Source organism: Salvia splendens, chromosome 19, assembly GCF_004379255.2.
Source record: "Salvia splendens isolate huo1 chromosome 19, SspV2, whole genome shotgun sequence".
Taxonomy (NCBI): domain Eukaryota; kingdom Viridiplantae; phylum Streptophyta; class Magnoliopsida; order Lamiales; family Lamiaceae; genus Salvia; species Salvia splendens.
This window is the reverse complement of record NC_056050.1, coordinates 19,524,427-19,551,259: the sequence shown is the minus strand read 5'-3', so window position 1 is coordinate 19,551,259 and position 26,833 is coordinate 19,524,427. Positions and strand designations below refer to the sequence as shown.

Genomic DNA, 26,833 nt, shown 5'->3' with positions numbered 1-26,833 from the left:
AAAACACTTTGTCCAAAAATCGAATTAATCATCCAGTTAGTTCGATTAGACTATCAAATCAGATATGGTTTGATTTTATTGGACAAACCAACCCCCATTTGAGATTCTCTAGTTATTTTGTGGTGTCTCGCTCCCTATTCTTGAATCAAAATTATCAACTTTCTTTAGTTTCACTTTCTTATGTCCTAGTTTGATTTTAGAATTGTTTATCGAATAGGTTTATAGTTAATATTTGTATTTAATTAATATTATTTAGTCAATAATTAATTATTTCAGTTGAGTGTACCAATAGTTGAATTTACAGTTTCCTATCTTTACTTTTGTTGGTAAGTTTGTTTTTTCAATCGATAATGTCATACATTTTTATACTAATAACTATTATTGTAGAATTAATTTTACGAGAATAAACTGAGAACGAGATAAATGAGTGCGTTTTTTTATATCGAGAAAGCAAACTAAAAATAATTATGAAAATAATGAAAAACAGATGAGAATTGGTTATGGAAAGTGTTTACAATGGATATGATTAGGGCATTGTCAAGCCCAATACTCACTGTAATTAAGTTTCTCTTTAAATTGAGGACTGATCCATGTCCAAGCCCATAAGACACAATCTAGGCCCGGCCCACATAAGACAAAATGAGAAAGCATGAGGGTACTCAAAATGGGTTGCACGCATAAATCGAAAAATGGGAGATCGATTTCAAACATGTTCGAGAATTCTTAGATTTAACATTGGTTTCTTTTTGGGTGGAATTTTTTTAGTGGACATCTAGCATGTGAGAGAATTAATTGGCTTCTTTTAGGATCTTTTGGGTTTGGGTGGAATTTACCTTTAATAGTTGCATGCTTTATACTTATACGAGTTTTAATCATTTTAATAATGGCTCTCTCCGTCCGACATTACTTATTACTAGAATCCTTTCCGATCTTTCTGTTTGCCAATACTTATCACACTTATTTTTCACTATTTTTTATAATATACCTCACATTCCACTGACTCGTTAAACTCAAATTTTATTAAACTACTCTATAAAAGTAGGACATACATTCACTAAAACAAATTAAAATATTGATACAACGGTAAATTAAAATACAAGGCTGATCGAACAAACAAATTTTGAATTTACACAAAGCTACTCTAAAGACAAGGGACCTACCTACATCCTATAAATACACCAAAATAGATCATTGTGAGCCTCACTAACTGAATAAACAGTAAAGCCAAAGTTAGTTCAACTTCCAGTTTTGTATACATAACATACAAATGTGTGTCTATTCTGCATAACCTTCCAAAGATGGAACACCTTCTTTATCTGAAAGAGAATGTTCTTTGTTACTCCTTTCCATACATTGATTTCGTCCGGCTTTCGAGCATTAAATTCATTAAAGATCTAACAAGACATTGAAGTAGAAATCACACACAAACACAGATCCATTACTAAAGTACTGAAGTTGACCAAAACAATATATCTTATTTGTAGTTGCCTACCAACAATTTGTGCCTGTAAATAAATCCCACTGTAAAGACATGATACTACCAGTTGAATTTGACAACCATCTAAGTGTGTATACGCTGATCAACTGATATACCAATCATCGTAGAAAAATCAGACGGAACTCTCTAGAAATCAAGTATATGTAAGCGAACCTGTGTGGTGAGTTAGTAGCACAGAACCAAGTCCAAGTGCCCCCTTATATTGTTTTTGTTAAGAATATTAGTATACCACATAGGTGGTGTGACATAGTCTAGCTTTAGTCTCTTGTACTATATATATGTGGCCTATGTTGAGTAATGAATTCACCTACTACTATTCTCTACTATGTCTATATACTTCTCCACATACATCTATATTCTATTGTTCTACAGTTTTGACACTCAAATCCCATCATGGAATACAACAATTTAATTGCTTCAGCTATCCTTATATAAAAGTAACCTCACCTGGCAAAAGACAAATGCATTGGATATCAATGTATTCTTCACTTTGAAAGCATGATCACTCGTATCATTCTTCAGATTCAGAATGTTCTTTCCACGGAAATTGAGGACCAACAGAACAGTTACTTGATACAAAGCCTAAAATCATTCAAAAAACCAATTATAGAAAATGATTATGTCCCATGTTTTGACATATTAAAGTGCGATTAAGGTGCTGAAATGAAGTAATATTATACCTGTATTAACAAATTCCTCCACATGATATTTGTTATAAGAGGTTCCCTGTATAAAGGCCTTGATCAGTGACTTCACAAAATCAACTATTCCTTCTGACTATAGATGTTGAAGTAAATAACAACTAATTCACATCTACAAGTTAGACTTGACGAATATATTATTGTTAAGATTCGCACACACAAGGCTTTCACACACTCAATAAGATCACACACACACTCACTGTTGTATGAGATCACACAATGCAGAAAACACACACACTCACACTTTGAGTATTGAAGATGATAAACTTGGAGAGAAAACTGGAAAACTCTTTATTGAAAAACTCTTCTCTAAACTACATACACGGTGAGCTATTTAAAGCTCTATAATCAAGTAGCAACTGCTACTAACTAACTACAAGAAGAATCAAGGAAGCAAGAAGAATAACCGCTACATCTCTGCTAACTAACTGCTGCTCCAACGGCTAGTTCGGCTAGGTTGCTTCTACCTTCTCGGTTCAAGACCGAACTCCTTCCTCGGTTCAAGACCGAACTCCTTCCTCGGCTTACAACCGAACTCCTTCTCGGCTTACAACCGAACTCTTCCTTCTCGGCTCATTCCAGCTCAACGCCGAGCTTCCTTACCGAGCTTCCTTACCGCTGAGCTTACCGACTTCTGCCTTCTTCTTCTCGGCTAGTTCCAGGCTAGTTCCAGCTCGGTAAGCCGAGCTTACCGAACTCCTTTCTAGCCGAGCTTCTTCCAACTGAAATGAGCACTCCATTATTACAATTCTCCACCTGAGGGCTCATCTCAGTTCTTGCACAAACATTGATCAATTTCTTGCAATGATCAAACTTGTCTCTACCTAGAGACTTTGTTAGCATGTCAGCCGGATTGTGCAAGGTGTTAATCTTAATCACCTTCACTCTCCCCTTTTCAATCTCATCTCTAATGAAATGCAACTTTATGTCTATGTGCTTGCTCCTTTCATGGAAACCCGGATGTTTAGCCAAGCACATAGCTGAGCTGCTGTCACAATGAATCACCATTGTCTTTTGGTCAAAACCAAAATCAGAAATCACTTCCTGAATCCAAAAACTCTCCTGTACAGCTGCAGTGAGAGCTATATACTCTGATTCTGTTGTTGAGAGAGCAACAACACTTTGCAACCCTGACTTCCAGCTGATTACAGTTCCAAACATGGTGAAAAGATAACCTGTTTGGGACTTTCTGTTGTCCAGGTTTGCAGCATAGTCTGCATCACAATAGCCCTGCACAACCTCCTCAGATTCACCTTCCCAGCCATTGAACACAATCCCCCAGTCCTTAGTTGACTTCATGTACCTCAATATCCACTTAAGAGCATTCCAATGCTCCTTCCCCGGGTCTGCCATGTATCTGCTAGTCACTGAGATAGCATGAGCCAAATCTGGTCTTGTACAAATCATAGTGTACATAACACTTCCAATCACACTAGCATAAGGGATAGCCTCCATCTCATCAGCCTCTTGCTTAGTTTTAGGGGCTTGTTCCTTTGATAGCTTAAAACTCTGGGACAGAGGAGTTGATGCAGCTTTTGCATTTTCCATTTTGAATCTCTGCAAAACTTTCTCAATATAGTCAGTTTGCAGCATCCACAGCTTCTTGCAGCCTCTATCTCTCTGAATATGTATGCCTAGGATCTTCCTTGACTCTCCTAGATCCTTCATTTCAAAGCTTGACTTCAGATCTTGTTTAACTTTCTGAATTTCTGTCATAGAAGGCCCTGCAAGTAGCATATCATCCACATAGAGTAATAGGTAGGCAACGGGAGTCCTGCCTGCCTTCTTGATGTAGATGCAATCATCATATTCTGACTTGGAGAAGCCAATCTTCTTCATCTGTGCATCAAACTTCTTATTCCACTGTCTAGGACTTTGCTTAAGTCCATAAAGACTTTTCTGTAACAGGCACACCTTGCCTTCTTCTCCAATCTTCACATAGCCCTCTGGCTGTTCCATGAAGATAGTTTCCTCTAGATCTCCATTGAGGAAGGCTGTCTTCACATCAAGCTGTTGTAGCTCCCAGTCAAGCTGATTCACCACAGCCAATAGAATCCTAATCGAAGTGTGCTTCACAACAGGTGCAAACACTTCATTGAAATCGATTCCCTCCTGCTGTGTAAAGCCTCTAGCCACCAGCCTTGCCTTGAACCTGATTCTGTCTTTATCAGTGGTTTCTACCTTCTTTTTAAACAACCACTTGCAACTGATCAGCTTCCTCTCCTTTCCATCTGTATTCAGCTTGGATTTGTCCACCAAAATCCATGTTTTGTTCTTGAGTAAAGACTCTATTTCCTCATTCATGGCTTCAATCCATCTTTCTCTATCTTTACTCTGCATAGCTTCTTTATATGTGAGTGGATCTGCACCATCAATACCTTCAGCTGCACACAGAGCATAATACACAACATCAGAGAACTTTGTTGGTGGCCTTGTTTCTCTTCTAACTCTGTCCCTTGCAAGCTGATAGTCTCTGATAGAGTCTGATATAGACTCACCAGCCTGGTTGCCCTGAGTTGGAGCCTCTTCTTTATCTGAATCAGACTCACTCCCTGAGTCAATAACTCCACCTGCTCCTAGGCCAACCCCCACAGGCTCCACCTTGAAGAAATCACCCTCATCTTCACTGGAGTCCAGCTTATCTTTCAGGTATGGCATCTGATCCTCCAAGAACACCACATCCCTACTCACCAAGACCTTCTGCTTACCGGGCTCAATACACCAGAGCCTATACCCCTTAACACCCCTCTGATACCCCAGCAAGATACATTTCAGAGCCCTAGCTTCAAGCTTACTTTGCCTAGCATGAGCATAGGCCACACACCCAAACACCTTGTATTTTGAGTAGTCACTATGAGCTCCATACCACATGTAATCAGGAGTTTCAGATTTCAGGGCAGTAGATGGGCATTTATTGATGAGATAGGCTGCTGTATACACAGCCTCACCCCAGAATCTGCTGCTCAAACCAGACCCAAGAAGTAGGCACCTCACCCTCTGTAGGATTGTCCTATTCATCCTTTCCACAACACCATTTTGCTGAGGATTACCAGGAACAGTCCGGTGCCTCTTCATACCCTTCTCTTTACAAAACAGATCAAACTCAGCAGACAAGAACTCTAGGCCATTGTCTGTCCTTAAGCATTTAACACTTCTACCCTTCTCTAGCTCAACCTCCTTACACCATATCTTGAACTTTGTGAGTGTTTCAGATTTTTCTTTAAGAATATATACCCACAACTTTCTTGTATAGTCATCAATGATAGCTAGATAATACTTTCCTCCACCAATTGAACACACCGGTGAAGGCCCCCAAAGATCACTATGTATGTAGTCTAAAGGGGCTGTAGAAGAGTGAATACCTGTAGGATAGGGTGCCTTCTTAGCCTTTCCAAGTATACATTGCTCACAGGGGTCCATCTTGTTGAAATCTCCAGAGATCAGACCCTTCTTGATGAGTTCTTTCAAGCTTCCTTCGGCTGGGTGGCCCAATCTCTTGTGCCATAGCATTATGGAATCATCTGACACTGCATTGCTTTCTCCATCAACAGCCTTAGCCTTCAGGTAATAGAGAATATGCTCTCTGTCAGCCTCCATCATCACTGCATCTCCAGATTTCACAAACAATTTTCCTTGACTCATCAATATGGTGAACCCTTTCTGTTCCAACATTCCCAATGAGATGAGGTTCCTCTTTACTTCTGGAATATACCTCACCCCAGTTAGGATCTTTATAGAGCCATCTTGTAGGCTTAGCTTTACCTTCCCTATTCCTTTGATCTGACAAATGTGATTATTACCAAGAACAACCGTACCCGATGCTTCTTGAAGATCATGAAACCAGCTTCTATTTGGGCACATATGGAAGCTGCACCCCGAGTCCATTATCCACCTATGACTGACCCCACTATCACTGATATTCATGAGTTGAGCCGGGGGATCAGCACTCTCCACACAATCAGATTGATTGTGTCCCTCAGAGGCCATCTTTCTCTTCCATGCATGACAATCTTTCTTCAAATGTCCAGGTTTCTTGCACCAATAGCAAGCTCTGGTTTCCTTCTGAGCATCAGAACTTGAGGGTTTAGGGCCCTCAAACTTCTTCTTGAAGTTCTGCTTCTTGAACTTCTTCACATTCAAGGCCTCTGCAGCTTGAACATTGGAGCTTGCAGAGCCTCTGTTGGCTGTCTTCTGGAGTTCTTTGGCCATCAAGGCTGAATAGACTTCTGCATAGGTGATAGGTTTATCTCTTCCATAGATAATTGCATCACTTAGCTGGTCATACGAGCTAGGCAAGGCATTCAATGTGAGAATGGCCTTATCTTCATCTGAGATCTTGACATCAACAGATCCCAGGTCATCAATGATCTTGTTGAACTCCTCTAGCTGCTCAATGATGGACCTATCTCCAGAAAAACTATAGGCATACAGCCTCTTCTTGAGATACAGCCGGTTAGCCAAGGATTTGGCCAAGTAAACTTCATCTAACTTGTCCAAGATCTCCACCGCAGTCTTGGCTTCTTGAACTTCCCTCAAGACCTTATCTCCAAGGCACAGAATCACTGCAGAATGTGCCTTGAGCTGCATTTCCTCCATCTTTGCCTGAGCTTTTTCATCAAGCACTGGAGCCTTTCCTTTCTCCTCTGGTTTTGCAAGAACTGCCGCCAAGCCTTGTTGAATTAAAACCGCCTTCATCTTCATCTTCCACAGGCCATAATCATTCTTGCCTGTGAACTTTTCTGCATCAAGCCTTGCTGCCATCTCTGAAACCGTTTGATCCTCTGCAAATCAGCTTCAATATCCCTTTCCCACAGACGGCGCCACTTGTTAAGATTCGCACACACAAGGCTTTCACACACTCAATAAGATCACACACACTCTCACTGTTGTATGAGATCACACAATGCAGAAAACACACACACTCACACTTTGAGTATTGAAGATGATAAACTTGGAGAGAAAACTGGAAAACTCTTTATTGAAAAACTCTTCTCTAAACTACATACACGGTGAGCTATTTAAAGCTCTATAATCAAGTAGCAACTGCTACTAACTAACTACAAGAAGAATCAAGAAAGCAAGAAGAATAACCGCTACATCTCTGCTAACTAACTGCTGCTCCAACGGCTAGTTCGGCTAGGTTGCTTCTACCTTCTCGGTTCAAGACCGAACTCCTTCCTCGGTTCAAGACCGAACTCCTTCCTCGGCTTACAACCGAACTCCTTCTCGGCTTACAACCGAACTCTTCCTTCTCGGCTCATTCCAGCTCAACGCCGAGCTTCCTTACCGAGCTTCCTTACCGAGCTTCCTTACCGCTGAGCTTACCGACTTCTGCCTTCTTCTTCTCGGCTAGTTCCAGGCTAGTTCCAGCTCGGTAAGCCGAGCTTACCGAACTCCTTTCTAGCCGAGCTTCTTCCAACTGAAATGAGCACTCCATTATTACAATTATGAATATAACTGATCTTCTAGAATCCCTTAGCTTAGTAATAGGAGCAATAGACAAGATATATACTGATGTTATAGCGATAAGGAACAAAAGAAAGACAAACTTGCAAATTTCCATTGCTTCAGAGACTAACTTTCAAGTTGTCATGATAGAGCAAAAGACCAAAAAAATACATTTAAGCCAAGTTTAATCATATCACGGATGGCTTAAAGCGAAACCAGGGGAGGCAAGCTGTTAGACAGCTCTGAGCCCCGCTAGCAAGACATCCACAGTTAGATCGTAACACAAAGTACTAGTCGGATTACATATGATTAGTGGACATATTAAATTAAGAGGAGAACATAATGACACCATTAGTTTCCTTATTTCAAATACACATGAATTCTAACCTTCTTCCAACAGGAGGTCTTCCCATGAGGTGATCTGTAGGTGGTTCCGTGGCAAGTGCAAGGGCTCCTAGTGTATCCATAATAAGATTTACCCATAGTAGCTGGAAGAATATACTAATAAGCAGATGGGCTCGAACAAGAGAAAGTCATGCATAGAAGATACAGTTGGAGAGAGAACTGCACCTGTACTGCATTGAGTGGAACATTTCCAGAGGAAACTGCAGCCGCAACATTGATTACCAGAGCTGCAACATTAACTGTAAGTTGAAATTGTATGAATTTCTGGATATTGGCGTACACAGATCTACCCCATCGGACAACCTGCAATTACTTTACCAGCTGAAGTACCAACATTGTGACATAATATTTGATACTAACAATTTATCATTTTGTTTAAAGGTTGAAATTCAAAGAGAAAGCAGCTAGAAAAATCATAACAGAGAGATTTGTCTGAGGTAGATATAACATATTCTGTTCCAAAGCAGTTTTATGAAAGTTTGCCTGTATGAGAATGTTACTACAACATTCACTATGCATATCCAAATAGCTAAACAAAGACCCGACTAATCAGCACTTAATTAAAAGGCCAAGGGAAGTTAATTGCAAATGATTTTGAAATTATAAACCTCTAAGGGATGAATCTGAGAGTCAAATCCTAACAACACAATTGCATCAGCATACTGTGACATTAAAACCAACCTTTACTACAGATGTAAAATTATCATCCAGTATTGTGATATCTGAACTTTCTTTTGCGACTTCTGTGCCTTGAATGCCCATTGCTAGACCAATATCAGCCTACATCAAGACAGAATCGAAAGCATGAAATGGAGTCCACAAAAGTAAAAGAACAAGGAAAAACAGAAATCCTACAAGTAATAAAGGATGTAAGATTGTAATCCTAAATACAAAGAAAAGCAGTTATATGAAAGTTATCCATGAGAAAATTTCAATTTGATTTCTACCAACGAAGAAAATGATCAGTTATCTTTTCCCATTCTTTTCTTAAATCTTAATATCAATAGTGTAAAAAAAGAACAGAGAATCATATGGTTCTAATGATTGCTGATTAATCATCTTAATGAACTGAAACAAATAGAAAAAAAAACTTAAGGTTGAATAAGAATAGTTCAACTAACAAAAGAATGTCCCATTTCTGAGATCCTCGTCAATTTTAAAGGAGACTCCAAAATGGTAGAACAAATGAAAATGCTAACCTCATGAAGTGCAGGAGCGTCATTAGTGCCATCTCCAGTCACAGCGACAACATGTTCCTTCCTCCTCAATGCTTGCACAAGCAAGAGTTTGTCATTGGGTGATGACCTTCCCATTACCTATAAGCGAGAATTGTAAATGGTACTTCTCTTCTCCTCTTATGCAGAGATCACAAACAGGCATATCTCCTAGCAGCACTATAATTCTTAGCGCTTACCGAAATCCTGTCCGCCACTTCTAATCTTTGTGACTCAGTCATGTTACGAAATGTCTTTCCTTCAATTAGATTGGGCTCTGTAGCATCTGCATTTGACCCTAATATCCCACACTCTAAGGCTATTGCTCTGGCTGTTTGAAGATTGTCCCCAGTGACCATCCGTACCTATAAATAAACCAGTCATCTCAAATGAACAAAACCAACATGGTTGCAATAGTTTATAGTACAAGTTTATGCATTCCATGCAGGGAATAAATCAAACAGAAACAATATAAGTTATATAGCAATGAACCCCAGTTTACATAGGGAAGTCCTCATTTCAACACGTCTCTGGTCGGGAAATGTTCGCACAGTTCTAGTGTCCATTTGGATTACAAATTAAGCATAGGTTCTTTGGAATTAATACTAATCAACTCAAAAGAATTATTAAAAGAAACTATAAAAATATGAAATCCAAATGCTACAAGAGAATTTCCCAACACGAACCCTATTCAAATATACCAAGTCAGACAGAAAAAAATATAGATAAAAACTCTAGACGCACTTAGGTAAGGCAATCATTTGGCGAACCAAACAATAAGGCATAATGTAAAAAACAGATTGCTCCAATTGAATGCTGGACTAAAGATTTGAGTTACAGATCAGCATGGCCAGTTTCAGAGCTATAAATATCTTTCAAGTTTGAATCCACAAAAATTCAAATGGTCAAAACCCCCCAAGGATTCTTTTAAAACACTTCTCCAGTACAAAGAAAAGGAAAATGTGGAACAGGCTCAGAGACCCAGAAATCGTAAAGAAATGAGAAAAACGAACTAGCCAAAGAAACAGCCTGAGGAACACACAGTGCTCTACATGTGTGTAAATGATGAATGTACACACCTTGACGCCTGCATTAACACACAGTTGAACTGCATCTCGTACCCCTGGCCGACAAGGATCCTACAATATACACACCATGAAGAACAAATAATTTTAATTAAAAAAAGATGTATAGAAAAAGGTATTTACCATAAGTATGGGAAATAAGGAGTAATTTATATCACAATTGCATAAGATGCCGGAGACGGGAAACTGACGTTAACCACATGGGAGGTGGGTTGAGGGTGGGAAAAAAGTCAAAGAACCAATGAACCAAAAAGGCCAAACAACCAATGATCACTTCACTTCGGAGTCAAGTAATAAAGGAGAAAGATGACGTGAAACAGAGTATCCTACATTCCTACTAATGCAATCCCTTCTCTTTCCAACATGTTAAACTAACATTAGTGAAAAAGCATCACCCAGTCAATTTATTAAATGTACACAAATGATTACTCAATAAGCTGTACTCAAATGATTAAAACCTTCTAGTCATGATACAAATGTACCTCAAGTACTCGGCAGAATAACCAACTCTTAAGCAGAAAATCTCAAAATATATTCAGTCAACCAATAAAATTAAACTTATTAAACTCATACTAGAGTTGTTAGTTTCCTTAGTGTGATACTGTTGCGCATAGATTAAGCTTCCCACAGATACTTCACAAGCAACCAAAAAAAGTGATTGGAAGAAGCAGACTATTTTGTCAAATGTCTTTCAGTTTCCAGCATGTTGGGCTGATACTGGCTCACCGGCTCATAGAATACCTTTGGTGAAGGCAGAATACGCAATTAATTTTTTATCTAAGATTTCTAGTTATGGTACCCATGCACAAACACCAGATGAAAATTAATATCTAAACTTCATATGCATTGGTTAGGGATGCTGGTTCATATATTTTTCATTTATTTAAGAAAAATTTCAGATGATGTTGCAGATCTCAATTGATGAACTGACAAACCCAATGTTGATTATAAGAGTAGAATAACACCTTGATCCCAACGATAGCAAGTAAGATTAGGTCTCCTTCAGGCAGCTGCCAATTTTCCAGTTCCTCCTCAGTAGTTGGAACCTCATCCATTCCACACGTTCTGTAGGCAATAGCTACACATCGCAAACTTTCTTTAGCCATATCTTCTATTGCTTCTCTGAAAAGTGATAGCTGCAGGAATATACATCAAATATTCAAATGTTTAGATTCAAATGATGCTAAAACATAAAAACAAATGAACAACTCATTGAGGTCAAGATTTTAAGCCCAATAACTTCATCAGCTTTATGTTTGCCTAATAAAACTCTACTATAAAAATAACTATCATTGGAGCATACCTTGTCTTCATCCATCTCGACTACATTATCATCTGCATCAATGTAGTGGGTACAGGATGCAAGGACTATTTCTGCAGCGCCTTTCCAGTGCACACGGATCTCAGAATTTGACTGCCCACAATTCAAAACAGCTATAAATTGATTTGCCAGGAAAGAATATATCAGGGATCGAGGAAATGATTTCTCAATGAGCAAGTTGAACCAGTTGGAGACATGGAAAACGTAAACCCTCCAAAGTCCAAACAGAATATTGTGTACCAGTTTTAGGGCAACGCCTCCTCGCTTTTTCTCTGAGTTAAACGGGAAAGCATGAATTATGGCAGAGTCTGATCGAGAGGCACCAAAATCCATTCCAAGCTATGAACAAATCAACAAACAAGACGAAGAGAAATTACAACCAATAACAAGAAGACATGCGCAAACTCAGATAAAAACACACACAAAAATGAAAGGAAACAGAACAGTCACGCTACATTTACTGCCCATTGCAGAATAGCCTTTTCTGTTGGTGATCCAGAAATTTCCATAGCTCCACCCTATTGGAAAACAGTAACTGATAAGTCACTCTTCATTCATAAACATGAACATTGGTTTAACATATACTACTGAAAGGCTAATTCATCCTTAGGCAGATGAACAGAAAAGCTTCAAATACTTAATACTGTGGGCTTTACTTTGATCTAGGAAAGGAAAGGGTTCTCTCTCCTTGCAAGAAGAACTGTTTAGGATATATTTCCTTATTGGAAATGGTACATAACGCTTGAGTATAATTCACTTTCATTGTTACTTCGATACTGTTCATTTAATTAAAATTCATATCTCGTTTTATTTTTTGTGTTACAGTTCTACGAAACTCTTAATGCATTGGTCCTGCTCGTTAATTCCATACATGCATACCAGAAGGGGGCACACACACATACCAGCACCTACGTCTTAGTGTGTTTAATTAAAATAATAATTGTCCTTTTAGTCAAGTTAGTTGCTTTAGTTATGTTAGATTGGGCTATGGGCTCATTTTCTCGGGCCTCATAGGTCTCGTCATATTAGGAGTCCTCTTCTAGAATCTCCCCAATTGATGCTTAAGCAGTTGTGCACACTCTAAAGCCTGGGATCTCTCCAAGTTATGGTTTCTTCAGTTATTGGCTAAATTCTATGGTCTGTTTGACGCATTTGCATTTGTCAATGGACCCTAGCTTGAGCAGTGTTCACACTTGTAGCAAACCTTGCAGCTTAAGTCTGTGGTATGTTTCACATTCTGGAACAAGTAGGAGTTGTGGCCTATGAGCTGCAACTTCCTATTCACTCCTGGCCTAATTATGTGTCAGAGGAGATTGTGCACAATCCATAGGACAAACCAGGAGCTGGTCGTATGCAGCAGTTTCAATTCAGTTGAGAATGAGGCCAGTTGGGTTGAGGAGTCAAGAGTTACTTTGTCAGTTCAAAATTTCTGTTTTGAGGACAAGGCTGTTGAGGAATCAATAAGCCTCATGTTACTGCCAGAAGGGTAAGTGGCTATTGGCTCATTCGCAGGCTCTATAGGTCTCATCGGATTAGGAGTCCTCTTCATAGACTCATACAGAATAAAAGGAGTCATTCGCCTCACAAGGACTCAACTAGGATTTCAGATTATTTCTTTAGTTTGGAATAGTGCTTGAGCGCTTAAGAAAAAGTGTCATAGTTTGTTATCATTTGTATTTAGTTATAATTCCTTTTGATTAATAATATTCTGTTAGTGTTCAGTTATAATTCCTCAACAAAATCTCCTAAGGGTGTGTTTGGAAACATGGAATTGGGCTATGGAATTGGAATTGGAGCCTCCAATTCCAATTCCATTGTTAGGTATCACAAAAATGTATAGAATTGGAATTGAATTATAATTCCAAAATTTTCAATTCCATGATTGAATTCCATATCAAAAGTAGAAAATTGGAATTCCAAATAGTCATAAATTTAGATAGCTTCACTACCCACTACACACATTTCACATACACTACACACATTTCATACACTTCACACATTACACACATTCAACACACACTACACACACACTTCACACGTTTCACACACTACACACATTTTACACACTTCACACACTACACAAATTTCACACACTACACAAATTTAACACAATACACACATTTCACACCCTACACACACTACACAAATTTCACACACTACCCACATTTCAAACACTACATACACTATACAAATTTCATACAATACACACATTTCACACACTACACCACTACACACAATACACAAATTTCACACACTACACACATTTCACACATTTCAAACACTACACACATATCATAAAATTCACACACTACACACATTTCACACATTTCAAACACTACACACATTTCACACTATACACACACTACACAAAATACACACACTACATACACTATCCACAAAATACACATACTATACACATTACACACAAAATACACACATGACACAAATTTTACACAAAATACACACACTATTCAAAAACTAAAATTTCAAATTTGGTTCAGTTTAAACTTTTGGAAAATTTCAGTTTTTTTATTCAGATTGGAAAAAAAATCTAAAATTGAATTTTTTTTTTCAAAAATCGGATACTTGAAATGTGTAAAATGTGTATAAAGTGTGAAGTCTATGAAATTTTTGTAGTGTGCGAAATGTGTGAAATTTTTGTAGTGTGTAGTGTGTGAAGTGTGTGAAATTCGTGGTGTGTGTAGTGTGTGTATTGTGTGAAATGTGTGTAGTGTGTGAAGTGTTTGAAGTGTGCGTGGTGTGTGAAATGTTTGAAGTGTGCGTGGTGTGTGAAGTGTGCGTGGTTTGTGTAGTGTGTGAAGTGTGTGCAGTGTGTGCACTTTGCGTAATGTGTGTAGTGTGTGTGAAGTGTGTGTGAAGTGTGTGTGCATAGGATTTGGAATTGAATTAGCCATAGAATTCCAATTCCGTATACCAAACGGAGCCTAATTGTAAAAATAATAAAATATAAGCAATCATACACCACTCCATTAATCTTTAATAAATACCTCAGTTAAGAAGACACTTCCAGTGGTATTTTGGGAAATGCCCTCAATAAGCAAAGAGATCATCCTCGGAGGAAGCAGAGACTTGTTGTCAGGTGAGTCTGTTTTTTTCCCACAAACATAAGCCTCAACTACCGTCATCTGGAAATAAAATAACAAAGATAAGTAAGCAACTTTACGAATCAAATAAAGTTACGCAACAAATTTTTTACTACTATAAAGCTGGAGCAACTGACTCAACACTAGACCTACAGGCTACAACAGAAAAGTCGGAAGCTAGAAAGCGGGCTGAAAAGCACCCGGTTCAGTGTCAAAGTCCCAGTTTTGTCACTGCAAATGGTGGTGGCAGAGCCCATTGTTTCACAGGCTGATAGCCTCCTAACCTGCAGTTCAATTGTTAGTGTGGCTCTGCATAACAATGAGAAAAATTTAGATAAAAGTAACTAAACTATACATACCAATGCCTTATCAGCCATCATTTTTTTCATGGAATAAGCAAGCCTGCAAGGCAAATGCAAATTAAAGAAGTCAAGAGGTAGAAAACAGTTGAGTATGTAGTAACAATTGCTTATGTGTAGTGCTGTGTCAAAGGATTCAAGGAAGCACCAAAAAAAAACTGGTGGTGTTACAATGAATAGCGTATTAGCGCCAAAGAAAAGGTAAGTTGAACTATATGATCTGAACGATACTTTCAGTAAAATATATAGACATTTTCTTAGGGATAATGAGAGTGAGTTACAGAGAACTAGTTATTCTGTATGATATCTGTCAAGACAAATCTGCATAATCATAAGCAAGGGATCCACAAGATAATGCATAATAAGATATACTCACGTCAGGGTAACAGCCAATGGAAGACCTTCTGGTACAGCAACAACAACAATGGTCACCTAGAGTTAAGTCCAGATTAGTGAAGTATCCAAAGATAAGCATAAGCTGTCCTGTGACTATTTCAAATAATAAGTAGTGGTTTACGTACTGGCAACAGTGAAAATTTTGATAAATCCATCGACTGCATCACCGACTATCGTTTTCCCAGCTATAAATTGTACCGTGCCATCAGGGTCCTTCGTGTTCCCAGTAAAAAATCTAGCAGTTCATAAAAGGTTAATTTACTCTAGACCTATTCATGACATAATGAGAGCAAGCAATTCATTACTCAAAACCCCAACTCTGACACCCCTTCAGTAGCATAACTACCTGACCACAAGGATTATAAGAACTGCTGCAGCCACTGCCAGTCCAACCATTCCAATAAATGTGGCAACCCCATTTAGTTGTACCTAGAGAAGTAACAAGTAGCCCTAGGTGTCAAAATATGACCATTAGGCATTCGTGTGAAGGTTCAAAGATCCCAAGAAAAATTAACCTGCAATGGTGTTTCTTCACCATTATCCTCTTATATGCTCGCCATAAGTAAACCCCACTCTGTGTTTATGCCCACGCTTGTTACCTGGAAGATAAGTAGAAAATCAGCTGATATAAAAGAGAGTGTATGCACATAGTCATACTGTGAAGAACAGTTCATTATTACAATCTAGAGAGTTTGGCTCCTATGTCTCTATGCATTAGTTTGTAACCATTTTATGAATGCCAATCAATACAAGTTGCAACATATAGGAATGCTGTTAGGAAAAGAATTTCAAGAAACGAGTATATGCGCTAGCAATAAGAATTTCTGTTAGAAACAAGGCGAACATAAAACCTCTCAGGATGAATTTCAAGGAAACGAGTCATTATAATTATAATCACTGCTATGTATTCATTTACCAAATAATGGAAGCTAAATACACAATCCATCAAATCATTGAATGAATATGTCACAAGAAAATATGCACAAAAATACCCCAAAGGAAAAGACAAATAAACAAACAAACTAAAATTATCATTATCCAGGATTTATAATATAGTTATACAAATGCACAAATATGTAACCAATGTTCGCAATTACTATGCAACAATACATAGTAATTGCTGAAAATGAAAAATAAGACACCAAAGGTTTCAATATTAATATAGCTGATAATTCTCCATTAATAATATTGACTTCACATATTATCTTATCTTATGGATTCAACAGCGAAAATTCCTAATTTGACTGGAGGTGATGAAAGTAATATTACCAGCATGGTACCATACCCATCAGCAACCTTGCATCCTGACATAAGAAAAGGTGATCTAGTTGGGTCCTTGTGTACCTAATTCCACATTTAATACGTTAGAATATTAACACAACAGCCACCAGCAATTGCAGCTGTTGATGTAATTAACTCACAATTTTACTTTCCCCAGTCATACTGGATTCATCAATTGAGAGGGAGTGGCCAGAGATGACCATTCCATCAGCTGGAACCTGTATGCATAAAAGCAAGGGCTATAGTGAAGTTCCTGAACAGTCTTGCAGATTCAAGAATTGAGTAATCAAAATGCATCTCAGTAGCTTTTGCGTTTGAAAAACTGGTCGAGGAAAAGAGCCGAGAACACAATATGAAGTGAGGAAAATATAACTCTACTAAAATGGCTGCAGAATGAAATATATCCAATCGGACCCAAGGCATTTTGCTGCCTACTATGAGCAAAGTGAGACTTGTTATTTAACCATCCTACTATGAATTTCTATTTCTAGTTTCAGCCAACGATGTCAATATGCAACCAAATCCTTCTTCATATGCAACTGATTGGCATGCTAAATTTGACCAAAAGAAAAAAAGTATGCGATAATTTCTCTCAAACAATAAACTGAAAAGAGAAATATACTAGTAGTAGTATATTTTATCCTTTTAAGGTGAGGAGTAAGAAAGAAGAGAGTGTTTGAAGTGTATTACTACCTGATCACCAATTTTGAGAGGCACAACATCACCAACCACTATATCAAATATTGAAAATTCTGCGCCCACCCCTGACTACCAGGAAACGGTTACCAGAAAATGTAAGAAGAAAACAAAGGAATACAAGTATGACCTACTTCATTGTACATACCTCCATTTGAATGTTTTGTTTCTCCTCATTTAAGTTTTGAAATTGTAGAGACTGCCTGTAGTCGCTTACGGCTGCAAAAATTATGGACATCTAAAAAGTCACTAGAAGCAAAGACATTAAACAGAAATTGTCAATCATCTAATGAAACCTGGACTCAGAATACACTTCAATTAAATAAAGTAGTAGACATTTTGACTAATCAAACCAATTTTTAACTTGTTAGCTTTCATTGTGAACTAGCAATAGCATCCATTCAGTTCATTTGTGTTCTTTTACTCTTTCTTGTTCAAATAGAATCCCAGTTCTCTTGGAATCAAGATTTTTATCACCATTAGATCTCATAAATTTATTAATTTTATGTTATGGAGCAACTTCTTGTACTCACTTTTGAACAGAAAATTCAAATGAACAAAAATTGTTCTCTATCTGCATTTAAATTATTCATAAATTATAGCACATTCAGATCATGCACTTAAATGAAATATTCAATCAACAAGTAAGTTGGCGATACCAGTAAATATGATGACTATGAGAACAGCCATGGCAATGCTCCCTCCATCATACCAACCTTCTTTTATACCCTACAAAGTACAAATTGCAAGATTGAATATCTCAATATAAATTTCAGGAGCATGAAAACTACATCCATATCAAAAGCATTATTTTGTGTTCATGTTATTGAATAAAGTTTACAGGGATTAATAATGTTTACAGCTACCAAGCTAACAATTAACCATAGTTCCAGGAACTCCATACATTCCAGGTAAATGTACGTAGAAGAAAATGTGGTTCACTATGTTACATCTTTTGGGTTCTCTAATCTGTACCTGGTATGCTTTCATTAATCTTTTGTTCAGGTGAACTCTAGTTTCGTTGGCATACGAATTTTTAATTCATAATGTGATAATTTTTTACTAACTTTCATGTTTATATTTATTCACAACATAGTTATAAAATGACTGTTTTAAACACTGAAAGTTTTTACCCGAATTCTTGACCAAAGACTTTTACAATTAGCTACAGAGTTCATACTCTGATTATATATAACATGGAATATTTAACGTGATCCAAAGTTGAAAACTGAGGTCAAACTAAACCTGTATTGCACTCATATGAAACCATGAACAAGTTATGCTCCCCATGACCATACCTCAGTCTTTATGCCTAGTGCCAGCGAAGCAGCTGCAGCAACCATCAAAATGATGAGCGTTGTATCTCGACAAGCTTCCCAGACAAACATCTGCATGGTGTATGGTAAAGAATATTACAAAAACTGCCTATGAGGCCAATGCTAATCTTTACCATATACATGATACAAAAATGCTGGAATTAATCAATGTTCACCCAGAAACTTCGTCCTTTTTTTCGAGGATATGTGTTTGATCCAAAAGCTTTCTTTCGCTCTATAAGGTCAGCCTCATCAGCAGTGACACCTTTCTCCACATTGCACTTTAACTTCTCAGCCACACCTTTAACCTAATTCAGGATATACATGGATTAAATTAAGTTTATAGAGGATGCAGATATAAGTAATGAAAGTCAGGCAGATAAGAAGCTATGTAATAGATGCTTTCAGTGAACTTACCCCTCCACTTTGCTGCAGAAATGAGAGATCATGCTCCCTGGACATAGCAACCAGTTCCTCTGAGCTAATACCAAATTCACCAACTTGAGTTGGACTTGATGGTAACTTTGCAGGAGCTGATACTAAAAATACAGAAATGACATTATCAAGAACAGAAGGAATGGAAAACTGTGTTTACAGTCTTAGGCAAAATGAAACCAAAGAAAATAGGTGTGAGAAACTAAAACGCCAAATGAGGCGAGCTAGCACCGTGAAGCAGGCTATTAGAGCTTCATAATAGAAAAGATACATCAAAGAGAAATTACCATTCAGTCCTGTACCAGCTTCTTGGAATAGAACAGCAGCCTATTCAACAAATTATTGATTAGTGAATGACAATAGACAGAAAATTCAGATACGAATAAGAAATATAAATACCCTAACGACTTGAGCATGCATCCTAGTCTTAGCAATCAATTCCTTCCTCTCTTCTTCTTTCTTCAAATCCAACGTATATCGAAATCTCCGAGATGCATTCAGCACAAGAGCGGCTTGCTGGAAAGCATAGCGAGGTAAATCAGTTGCAGAGATTTGAATACAGGAATACTAATTCATGAGCACTATTAGCAAGTTCCAGATGTTTAAACGCGCGAATGTGATCATCAACTTACCCGCCAGCGACGCAATTTGTCGATTGGAGCACGTTTTGTGCGCACAATAGAGAAAGGAGACCCCGCGTCGTCGTCGTCGTAGTCATAGCGGCTTCTGCTGCCGGCTTCGGGGTCGTTGCGGTGGCGCCGGTACGGCGAGCCTTGCAATTCGTCCTTCATTAATCTGTCGTAGGAGAAATGATACCACTATTTATCTCAAATCACATTAACTAGCTCTACACACTGAAACAAACAATTGAATGCCATCGCAACCTTGGTGACATTCTCCTAATTTGATTCAAATTAGATACTGCTACTGGCCTACTGCTACTGCTGCAGCAGTAGCAGTAGTATTGGCATTTAGCAATGCTACTAGAATAGATTAACTCGCCAACTCATAAAATTTTGAATAATTTTTCATTAGATCGAAGCGAAATCACCTGAAAATAGGTTTGCAGGTGGAAGAGTTGGCGGAAGGAGGGAGAGGAATAGTGGAACGAAACTTCTCCTAGCAGTTTCTGGCGAACTAATTTTGAAAGTTGTTCTTTCGTTTTCTTTTTATTATTTTATTCTTCCGAAATGGATATACTTTAACTTCAGATTTAAACTGCCACAAAAGATTGCCAAATATTCTTTTACAAATATTGCTGAGCAAACAGAGTTGATATGTGTCATCGTGTTATTGAATTGCAAATTTTACTAACAAATAATACGAAATTAAGTTCAAAAATGTATTTCAGTCGTACATATGAGTACATCATGTCGCATAGTGATTAGTTTCTTACCTTTTGAAAAAAAAACTGAATTATGATGAAATAATTTCAGTTCTGTAGCAATTGAATTTCTTATGCGTATAAATTATCAACTCATAAAGTGATAGGTCAGCTAAGTGTGGGTTTTTCTATACAAAAATTAAGGAATAAGTGAAATGAGAATAAAATCTGAGAGATTTAAAATAGATAGGAGTAACTAATAACATAAAATATAAGTACTACAGATAAAATAAAATATACTCCAGAAAGAGAAAGAAAAAAAATGCTTGACCAAATTAGTTATTTTCACTTATTTTCCTTCTTTTAAATTTGAGAGTGTTATGATGAATAAACATTGGGTTAATTTAAAAGACCATCAATCTTGTGCGGTGGTTTAATGTGTTGGTCAGGAACACCTAATGTTTGTGTTGAAAGACATATGCCATTCATTACATGCATTGCACCACGTTTCAACTTATCCTCTTCCTCTCTTCACACGTTATTCTGTTTTAGTGTAACAAAAGTAAAACCTATCACTTACGAAGTCCATTCTAATTGAATAATTAAAAGTTAATGTAATCACTTTCGAATTTTGTTTCTAATCATCTTATTCCCTAATAGTAAAAGTTACTAATATTTTGTGCTTTCTGATGAATCCGCGAATTATTGAGGATGATGAATGCTCGTAAAAATAAATTACGACACGGAAATTTTACGTGGTTCGATTTACTGAGGTAAATCTACGTCCACGGGAAGAAAAGAGGGCAGAGTTGTATTGCTTGATCTGTTTTCTACAGCTTACAATACAGACTTGCTATTTTGTATTTTATCTCTAGAGATCGAGAGAAAGTAAAAATATCTATCTGATCTAGGTTCTACTTATACAAAGGACCAAGATCGTGGCATGCAGCTATTTACTAGGTAGTGGATGTCGTGGAGATCGTGGCGATCTTGCATGGGTCCATTATCCTGCATGAGTTAATGACTGCTTGACACCACTAAATAGATCGTGGGTGTAGTGGAGGTGGAACTCCTGCATGAGTCCACTATCTCCTAGTTCGGTCGAATACTGAGACCGAACTGCTGAATTATTGCCGAGCAGCTTTTTGCCGATCTGAGAGTAGAGCTTGATGCCGACCTGAGAGCAGAGTTTGATTGGTTGGCTTTTACCGAGCTGTAAGCTGGGGCCGAACTCTTTGGTTGTGCCGGACTGAACTCTTTAGTCATGCCGGACTGATACTCTTTAGTCATGCCGAACTGATACTCTTTCTTGGGCTTTAGGCTGATGGGCTTTACTGCTGTTGGGCTTGTTTAGTACGTACTCCATCACTACCCCCCCCCGAAAAGTGAAGTGAATCACTTCGGCATTCTGGATAAAGGTACGGGGTAAGTTGATGTTTGTCCTCGGTTTGATGAAGTGAACTCTTCTTTGACCGGACTTGGTTTGTGTCCTAATTTGGCGAGTTTTATCGCTCGGATCGAACTTTCCGTTGTCCTAATTTGGGGATCGGACTTTCCCTTGTCCTAATTCGGCGAGTTTTATCGCGTGGATCGGACTTTCCCTTGTCCTAATTCAGGCAAGTTTTATCGCGAGAATCGGACTTTCATTGCAGTTCGTTTCAGACGAAGTGCTTGATTTTTAAGCCGAATTGTGGTCTTGTATCCTCTTTAGAAGCTTGGACTTCACAATCGTTGGCTTATTGCAGCTCGTTTCAGACGAACTGCTTGTTTAAGCTGAATTGTGGTCTTGTATCTTCTGTAGAAGCTTTGACTTACAATCGTTGGCTTGTTGCAGCTCGTTTCAGACGAACTGCTTGTTTAAGCTGAATTGTGGTCTTGTATCTTCTGTAGAAGCTTTGACTCACAATCGTTGGCTTGTTGCAGCTCGTTTCAGACGAACTGCTTGTTTAAGCTGAATTGTGGTCTTGTATCTTCTGTAGAAGCTTTGACTCACAATCGTTGGCTTGTATATGTTCTAAGAAGGGGATCAGCCTTCGAAGAACAAGATACCTCAGTAACATTTGTAAGAGACGACACGCACAGAGACAGACAAAACACATAGACAAAAACGCATAGAGGCAAATAAAAAGCACATAGAGAAACAAAGATCAAGCAAACCAAATAAAGCACATTGACCGGACAGGACTCAAGACTGACTGACCGGACTGTCTCTTACAAATGAAACTTCTTGAGGTTGGAAATGTGCCATGTTCGGGGTACCTGTTCTCCTGACATGTGAGCCAATTTGTAAGACCCTTTGCCGAGGACTTCTGACACCCGATACGGACCTTCCCATGTGGGTTCGAGCTTGCCCAGCTTTTCTGCTCGGCTTACTTCGTTGTTTCTCAAGACGAGATCTCCCACTTGAAATTGCAGCTTCTTCACCCTTTGGTTGTAATATCGGGCTACTTGCTCCTTGTACTTGGCTGCTTTTATGCATGCCAATTCTCTTCTTTCTTCGGCAAGATCTAGCTCGGCTCTCAGTCCGTCGTCATTCATTTCTGAGGAGAAATTTAGAGTTCGGGGACTGGGTACGCCGATCTCCACCGGAATTACGGCTTCAGTGCCGTACACAAGGCTGTACGGAGTTTCACCGTTGGAGGTTGTGGGTGTAGTTCGGTAGGACCATAGGACTTGAGGGAGATTTTCTACCCATTGTCCTTTGGCTTGTTCTAACCGAGCTTTTAACCCTTTCACCAGGATACGATTTGTTACCTCCGTTTGTCCGTTTGCTTGTGGATGAGAGACCGAAGTGAACCGCTGTTGAATATTCAGCTCTTGGCACCAATTCTTGAACGTCTTGTCGGTGAACTGAGTCCCGTTATCCGAGATGAGGATGTGGGGTATGCCAAATCGGCACACTATGTTCTTCCAGACGAAATCCAATGCCTTCGAGCTTGTTATCGTAGCTAATGGTTCAGCTTCCACCCACTTCGTAAAGTAGTCCACGGCAACGATTAGGAATTTCATTTGCCGAGGAGCTTGAGGAAGTGGTCCCACTATGTCTATGCCCCATTGCATGAAAGGCCAAGGGCTTTGCATAGTGAATAGATCGGTCTGCGGCATCCTTGGGATATTTGCATGGATTTGGCACTTCGGGCATGTCTTGACGAGCTGCACTGCTTCTTGTACCAAGGTTGGCCAATAATATCCCCATCTTAGAACTTTTTTAGCTAAAGCTCTAGCTCCGATGTGGCTGCCGCACGATCCTTCATGAACTTCTCTGAGGATGTAGTCCGTCTCTTCTGGTCCTACGCACCGCAATAACGGCTGGAGGTAAGACTTTCTAAAGAGGACTCCTTCATGAAGTTCGTACCGAAGTGCTCGGCACGTGATCTTCCGAGCTTTTCTCTTATCCTCGGGCAATTGTCCTTGATCCAGATACTGCAAGATCGGCGTCATCCAGTTCGGCGAGCTGGATACTGAATGTACCTCGGCTTCATCAATGCTTCGATGCATTAATTCTTCCGCCTTTGAGCTCGGATCTGAGGCCAACTTACTTAAGGTATCTGCTCGGCTATTTTCCGCTCTGGGAATGCGGATTATCCGAAAATAGGAGAAACTTTGGCTGATGCTTTGCGCTTTGTCCAAATACTTCTTCATTCTCTCGTCACGAGCTTCACTTGTACCCAACATGTGATTTACTATGACTTGTGAATCACAATGGACTTTGAGAGATTTGACGAGTAGACTTTGCGCTAACTGGAGTCCGGCCAGGAGGGCTTCGTACTCGGCTTCATTATTAGTAGTGGGGAATAGGAACCGAAGTGAGTAGGTTACCTCGTGTCCGTCGGGAGCGACGAGTAAAATACCAGCTCCACTTCCTATCTTGTTTGAAGCTCCATCTACGAATCCGCTCCAGCAGTCTGGCGGCTCTACTTCGGATTCCAAGGGCTGTGCTAGTTCGGCATTGGTAGAATTTTTCTGTTCGGCAATGACAGGGATTGCTTGATCGAACTTGGCCTCTGCAAGAAAATCTGCCAAGGCTTGTCCCTTGATGGCTTTCCGAGGTAGGTACTCGATTGAGTGTTCTCCCAGCTCTATGGCCCATTTGGCGATTCTGCCTGATGCTTCTGGCTTGGTCAAAACTTGCCGAAGAGGCAGATCGGTTAAGACGCATACCTTGTGAGCATAGAAGTATGGCCGCAGTCTCCTTGCTGCATTTACTAACGCCAGAGCAATTTTTTCCAGAGGTTGATACCTTGTTTCTGGACCTCTTAATGCTCGGCTTGTAAAGTAGATGGGAAACTGCTTTAGGCCTTCTTCTCGTACAAGCACCGCGCTGATGGTTTGATCTGATGCCGCTAAGTATAAGAATATTACTTCGGCTTCTGTTGGAGCAGAGAGAATAGGAAGCTCGGCTAGATAACTTTTGAGCTCGTCAAAGGCCTTTTTCTGCTCGGCTCCCCACTCGAACTTTGGTGCCTTTTTCAACACCTTGAAGAACGGCAGTTGCTTTTCGGCTGCTTGAGAAAGGAATCGATTCAGTGCGGCTAGACATCCGGTTAGCCTTTGCACGTCATGTATGGACTTCGGCATTGCCATGTTCTGAACGACTTGAACTTTTGAGGGGTTTGCCTTGAGTCCGTCCTTTGAAACCCAACAACCCAGAAACTTTCCCGAATCTACCAAAAAGGTACACTTTTGGGGATTAAGTTTGAGGTTGGCTTTCTTGAGCACGCTGAGAGTGGACTTGAGGTTGTGCTCGTACTCCGAAGTGCTTTTGCTTTTGACGACTATGTCGTCGACATACACTTCAACCTGTTTTCCGATTAGGTGCCGAAAAAGCTTGTCTACCATCCTTTGATAAGTGGCTCCGGCATTCTTTAAACCGAATGGCATCTTTTTATAAGCGAAAATGCCGAAATCGGTAATGAAAGCTGTTTTCGGAGCGTCACTCTCATCCATCAACACTTGGTGATATCCTTTGTATAAATCAAGAAAACAGAAAATTTCGAAGCCGATCAAAGCTTCTACTTTTTTATCTATATTCGGAAGGGGATAGCAATCTTTAGGACAGTGCTTGTTTAGATCGGTAAAATCTATGCACATCCGCCATCCTCCTTCTTTTTTCTTGATCATCACAGGATTGGCTACCCAGGAAGGATATTTCACCTCGAATAGTACATCCGCTTTTAGTAATTGGCGGACTTCGTCATGGATGACTTGGCTTCTTTCTGCCGCAAAGAGTCTTTGCTTCTGTTTTACTGGCCGGATTGAAGGATCAATATTTAACCGATGAGTGATTACCTCGGGGGGCACTCCGGTCATGTCCAACGGAGACCATGCAAAGACATCTTTGTACTCCTTGAGGAGCTGAATGGTCTTTTCCCGGAGTAGAGGCGTTCCTGCGAAGCCGATCTTGACCGTTCTGGATGGATCATCTTCGTATAACTGAACGGTCATCGAGTTCGGCTCCGGTATGACTTCGGTCATCGCCTCTGACTCCGGCTGCTGTGATTGCTATGCTTGGTGGTGCCGATCTGACTGCTCGGCACTTCTAAGCGCAATTTGTAGACATTCCTTTGCTCTCTTTTGGTCACCTCGGATGACCGCTATCCCTCCTTTAGTAGGGATCTTGATGGTGAGGTGATAAGTAGAGCAAACGGCCCGAACTGTGTTGAGCCAGTCTCTCCCCAGGATGATGTTGTACGGGGACCGAGCTTTCACCACAAAGAACTCGATCATCGTATTGGAGCTTGTAGGCGCTTTTCCCACCGTGATCGGAAGGCTGATAATACCTTCAGGGCGGGTGTCCTCCTGGGCGAAACTTTTCAGAGGAAGTGGAGCCGGACTGAGCCGAGCTGGATCCACTTCCATTTTATCGAAACATTCTTTAAAAAGAATGCTGACTGACGCTCCTGTATCCACAAATACTCTGTGGATCAGTTTGTTTGCCACTCCGGCTTGAATGATAATAGCGTCTTGGTGAGGAGAGATGGCTGGGACGGGATCGGCATCTGAAAATGTAATCACTTCGTCTTTCTTCAGCCTTTTATGTGTTGGCTCCTCTTGATTGGAAACTCTGCGTTCTGCTTTTAGGGACGACTTAGTCTTCCCGGCAGGGAGAGCATCAATAGTCAGGATTACTCCATCATATTGCGGCTCGTCGTCGTCTTCGGGATCCTCATGCCTTTTCGGATCCTGAGGATTGCAGTTCGCACCTCTCTGCTTTTTGTTCTTTTTCGGCTGCTTGCTTTGGTATTTTTTT

General features: G+C 39.5%; 1 pseudogene; it reads right to left on the bottom strand.

The window, feature by feature from the left end:
* Positions 1-1,055: 1,055 nt before the first annotated feature.
* Positions 1,056-26,833, bottom strand: part of LOC121779378 — a 29,514-nt pseudogene continuing 3,736 nt past the window's right edge.